Source organism: Gossypium hirsutum, chromosome A01, assembly GCF_007990345.1.
Source record: "Gossypium hirsutum isolate 1008001.06 chromosome A01, Gossypium_hirsutum_v2.1, whole genome shotgun sequence".
Lineage (NCBI taxonomy): Eukaryota > Viridiplantae > Streptophyta > Magnoliopsida > Malvales > Malvaceae > Gossypium > Gossypium hirsutum.
Window position 1 is genome coordinate 105,094,767 of NC_053424.1, and position 6,117 is coordinate 105,100,883.

Genomic DNA, 6,117 nt, shown 5'->3' on the forward strand with positions numbered 1-6,117 from the left:
TCGAACCCAAATTGAGTCCAATTTGGAAAAGGCGAATTTTGAGGGTTCTTAGGCATTCTAAAGCCTATAATTACACCCTAGAGGAGGAGGAAATGGGGGCCATAGAGAAGGAAGCAGGGAACTGCTCAAGGAAAGCTAATTGATCCATCTTAGAAGTCGAATTTGTCATCAATGCTGAAGATCTCCCCTCAATTTCCCTTCAGGAGTTTTAGGTTTTTTTTATGTTTTGTATTCATTATTCTTCTGAGATGTTTACCTTGGGGGATGAAACCTAAGAAAGATCTTGTTATTATTATCTGAATTGTTTGATAAATATTTGACTTGTTCTTAATTATGTGTTCTTAATTCTTGTTTTGATATTCTGGGATATTGATTCAAGTTAAGCTCTTATTCAAAGGAGGAATAGGCCCTGTCTAAGAGTAAATTTTTGTCATAATTAAGCGGAGTTGGTTGTGCGCCTAGAGCTAGGGTGATAAGATTTTGCAAGATTAGGGTGAAACCTAATAAGGGGATCCATAGATCGAGTTAATGCAACCCTAGTGCGCTAATTAGAAATAGATTTCAATTATTCAATCTAGGGTTAGACGTTGTTAGTCTAGAGAGAGATAATAATATAACTTAGGGATCTCTATGGAACAAGTTGAATGACTAAATCGTCCGATTCAGAGTCAAATAACAAGTGAAGTCTAGGTAAATTTTTCCTTAGGTATTGTCTCAATCAATCAAGTTTTCCAAAAAGTATTTTCCCCAAATTTCTTTTTTGTGATTTCTTAGTTTAGTTAATTAGTTAAATAAACAAAACCCTTTTATTTTTTTAGGCTAGATAATAAAAAGAAAGTTGATACTAGTACTTTTAGTTCCTTTAGGTTCGATAATCCGGTCTTGCTAAAACAATACTACTATTCGATAGGCACACTTGACTTCATCGTGATAATAGTTAGTTTCAAGAACGATTCATTATAAATATTTAAAACCTATCACGAATATCACGTATCAAGTTTTTGGCATTGTTGCCGGGGAACTAAAATATTCGGAACACTCGATTTTTATTACTTTAGCCATTTACTTTTTCTGCAATTTAAATTTTACTCTAATTTTTATTAATAATTCTTCTTTTTCCCTTTTTTCTGGCAGGTTTTTATAGTTTATGACTAGAAGAAACCCGTCAGGACCATTACTTTTTGACAGCGAGATCGATCGCACAGTTCGCAGAAACCAAAGAGAAATAAGGCGAAGCTTAAGATACACAGCGGACGAGTAAGATGACGATATTCAAACCACAACCAAGGAGATGGCTAAAAATCAGGAAAACCCGGTACCTCCTGTGATTGCTGTTAATCTAGTAAATCAGAATCCTGCTCCATGCAGTATGTATGATTATGCTAAACCTAATTTAATAGGAACTGAGCCAAGTATAGTTAGACCTGCTATTGCTGCAAATAATTTTAAATTGAAACATAACACAATTCAAATGATACAATAGTTTGTTCAGTTTGATGGTTTGCAGGACGAGGATCCCAATGCTCACTTGGCAAATTTCCTAGAATTTTGTGATACCTTTAAAATTAATGGCGTTTCTGATGATGCCATACATCTTCGGTTGTTTCCCTTTTCGTTAAGGAGTAAGGCTAAACAATGGTTGAACTCATTACCACGAGGGTCAATCACTACTTGGGAACAAATGACCGAAAAGTTTTTATTAAAATATTTTCCACCGGCTAAAATGGCTAAATTACGTAATGATATCTCTTCTTTTTTGTAGATGGATTTAGAAACATTCTACGATGCATGGGGGAGATATAAAGACCTTTTGTGAAGATGCCCTCACCATGGGTTACCGGTTTGGCTACAGGTTCAAACGTTTCATAATGGCTTGAATCTTTCGACTTGACAGATGATTGATGCAGCCGCTGGAGGAACCATCAATAATAAGACACCTAAAGATGCCTATGAATTTATAGAGGAGATGCCACTGAATAACTATCAGTGGCAAGTCATGAGGAAATAGCCGGCGTTTATAAGTCGATTTGGTCACCATGCTCTCTAATCAGGTAGAACTCTTGAATAAGAAAATTGATGGTTTTCTTAGTTCTTCACAGGTTCGCCCAGTAATGCAGCGCGAAGCAAGTGGAGGTCGATCAAGCAGTTCAGAATACCTACCTTATTGCCACAACATGGAGAACGAGTTGTTAAATTACATGGGTAATAATCCTCGATCTCAAAACAATCCTTATAGCAATACTTACAATGCAGGTTGGGGGAATTGCCCAAATTTTTCATGGAGAGGCCAAGGAAATCAGAAACCACCACCCCCTCTAGGCTTTTAGCAACCACCATACCAGTAGGAGAAAAAGCCGAACCTTAAGGAGATGCTAACCAAATTCATCTCGGTGTCAGAGACTAGTTTTCAGAATACCGAGACGACTCTCAAAAATCAACAAGCATCGATCCAAGGGCTCAAAAATCAAATTGGACAGCTTGTGACAGCCCAAAATTGACCCTAGTCGGGAAGTGGTTTCGGGACCGCTAAACCGAGTCACCGAAAGGTTTGAATGTGATGTTTATTGTCTAGAATATGTAATCATGAATGTGTGAAAATTTCAAGCTTCGATTTAGTCGATTGCATGTGAATTTAGTCAATAGGACTTATATAAAAAAAATTTTAAAATGTGATAGGTCAATGCATGAGGACCTATTAGTGCATGTGGAAGAAAAAGGGGACTTGCATGTCAAATTCCCCCTCCCTAATATGTAGTGGCCGGCCATGCTATGGGTGGAAACATGTCACCAACATGTTGTGTTAGTGATGTATGGTAAGGAAAATAAAATAATAAGCATGATAATTAAATAATGAAAGGAAGGGTGAAAAAAAAGAAAAAAGAAAAAAAAATAATAATGGTCTCATGCATACACCCCATTGCCGTGAGCTAAAGGAAGGAAAAGAAAGGTTTTGTTCATCCTTTTTCAACCTCTTTTGACCGAAAATCCTAAGGAAGAGATTAGGAGGAAGTTTGGCCATGCATGTAACTAGATTGAGGTATGTTTAATGTTATTCTTTGAGATTCATGTATATTTTAAGTTGTAAGTTCAAAATCTACCTAGCCATGGTTCAAACTTTGTTAAATGATGGAGATGACATTCGGCCATGAATGTTACGTTCTTGGTTGGTATTTTGATGTCTTTGGTGATGAGGTAAGGAGATGGTTGACTTTGGGTGTTTAATAAAAGGGTTTGGATGTGAGAGTGTGTGAGAAGTAGAAATGAGGAGTCTTAGCAACTCCATGAAGGTTCGGCCATGGTAGTTTGAGGATTAGAGATTTTATTTCTTGTTAAAAATTTGATGAATCCTAGTGTGTGAAGTGTTTGAACCAACTAAGGATTAATAGATGCATGGGTACAAAGTAGGAAGAATCGGCTACTATGGTTGACACCAATGCCGAATGTAAAGATGTTATAGTAAATAATGTATGTGATTTGAGTTGATAATGTGAAAAAGGATAATTAGATGTATTATAAATGATATAAAGATTTTAGAAATTATTTTGGTTAGGTGTGTGTATGATTAAGTATATTCGGCAATATACTTAAAGTGAGTACTTGATATTATATGGGAGTATGTATATTCGGCCACATGAGTAAATATATATATATGATGTTAAATTTGATTATGTATAATGGGCATTAAGATGTGGAACTTAAGAAATGTAGTCATATGTGGAATTACATGATGTTATAGTTGACATTGTACACACATACATCCATTCGGCCATCAACATGAGTAATTAGTGAGGATGGTTGCCGAATATACAAACATACATAAGCATGTGTAATTGAATTATGAATGTTTAACAAGATGGTTAAACTAGTGAATTATTGATTAAGCTCAAGGAGCTAAAGGAGGAGAATCAAGCAAAGGCAAAGAAAAGATCACTGAGTAGCCGAGTTGGAACCGTCTTACCCAACACAAGGTAAGTCATTAAGCATGTAGTTGGTATTATTTCAAATGGTCATAATGTTTATGTATTGATGCTGAATGGAATGAATAAATATACATATATATATATATATGCATGTACGTATGTGATGATGAAATTGTTGAATGAAAAGAAAAGAGGTAAGATGTACTGAGTTGTTGATCTCGGCACTAAACGTGCGGGTATAACCATTTATGACCATGAGATTGGTGCTAAGTGCGCGGGATTAAATTGTACAGCACTAAGTGTGCGATTTGACTATGTTGCACTAAGTGTGCGAAATGAATATGATGCACTAAGTGTGCGAATTGACCATGCGGCACTAAGTGTGCGAGTTTGACTATGTAGCACTAAGTGTGCGATTTGATTACGTAGCACTAAGTGTGCGAGTTGATTATATAGCACTGAGTGTGCGGACTCAATATACATTCGTGAATCATTATGGACACTATGTGTGCAACATTATTGAGTCGATCGCGGACAGCGGATCGGGTAAGTGTCTTGAGTACATGGCTAATAGGTGCTATGCTTATACTTGGTGTTGAGCTCGGTAAGTTTGAACCTATGTGACAAATATACTTGAAGTCACGTACATAAAATTTATCGTAGGATGGGTGAAAGGCCGTTTAGTCGTTTGATTGTAACGAAAATAAATTGATTTATGAAAATGCTTCAATGTCCTATTGATGAGTATATGGAATGTGAATGCATGAATTGATATGAAACTGAATCGATAGGTTGGAGGAACTATGGTATGGTTCGGTATGGATGGAGTAAATTGTCTCGTTCCATTTTGTTTCCTCTTGTGATAATGTTATTGACGGATGGTAGTGCATTGCTTATGACTTACTGAGTTATAAACTCACTCGGTGTTTCCTTGTCACCCATTATAGGTTGCTTGGACTCATCTATTTTTGCGGGGTCAGGCCGTCATCGAAGTCATCACACCGGATAGCAAGTTTTGGTACTTTCTTCTTAGTTGGCTTAGAAGAACATTTTGGCATGTATAAGCTATTACGTTGCGTTTGAACTTTGGCATGTAAACTTTAAGCCATGCGAAAATGGCACGAATGTTCGATTGAGTTGGATCAAGGGTAGGCATGAAATGGACCTAGTTACTTTCGTAACAGATGCTGGCAGCAGCAGTGTCATGAGATTGAAAAATCACTAAAAATAGTAGGAGTGGAATTAATTGATGAATAAATTATGTAATCGAAGCTCGATGAGTCTGTTTTCATGAGGAAGTAACGAAAAGATCATATGGGCAGTATATTAAGAGATAATCAGATTTTTGTGGGACAGGGCCAGAACGGTTTCTGGATTCCCTGCTCCGACTTTGGAAATTCATTATAAATTAACCAGAGATAATTAGGGGTCGTACCATATATGTACAGATTCCTCCCTGAGTCTAGTTTTCAGAGAAACAAACGGCATCAGTATTGAAGCCCCGTGCAGGGAGATATCCAAGTCGTAATGGGAAAAGGTCAGTGTAGTCGACCCCTGCAACATGGGAGAATTTGACTAATAAACTGTACTAATTGGCCCGACCAAAAATTCTAGAAAAAAATACATAGATGGGCACATGAGTCTAGTTTCTGGGAAAAATCACGAAACTGATTTTCGAGTTACAAAACTCAAGATATGATTTTTAAAACGACTAGTACACAGATCGGGCAGTGTCTGGAAAATAAATTTTATAAGGGGTTAAAGTCAGTTAACACCTCGTGTTCGACTCCGGTGTCGGTTTCGGGTTCGGGGTGTTACACAGCTGGCTAAGATGATTTCAGAAAGAGCACCAGGAAATCTACCTAGTAACACCGAACCCAATCCAAAAGCACATGTGAAAGCAGTTACACTGAAGAGTGGAAAGTGTTAGCTGAATCGGAAAAGAAGCCACAACAAGAAGCTGACAGAAGCAAAGGAGAGGAGGTAAAACCCAAAAGTAATGACAATCCAATGTCGAAGGAATATAAATCATCAATTCCATACCCAGAAAAGTTGAAGAAAGACCGCATGGATGCACAATTTGGTAAATTCCTTGAACTTTTTAAACAACTACATATTAACTTACCTTTTGTTGAAGCTATATTGCATATGCCTACATATGCAAAATTTTTAAAGGAGCTCCTAACAAACAAAAGAA

The 6,117-nt window shown here is 36.9% G+C and overlaps 1 non-coding gene across 1 annotated transcript; it reads right to left on the reverse strand.

Annotated features, from left to right (window-relative positions):
- Window positions 1-1,729: 1,729 nt before the first annotated feature.
- On the reverse strand, window positions 1,730-1,836 carry LOC121206486 (small nucleolar RNA R71). The gene has a single exon (XR_005901525.1). It is a non-coding gene; the product is annotated as a small nucleolar RNA R71 (small nucleolar RNA).
- Window positions 1,837-6,117: the final 4,281 nt, after the last annotated feature.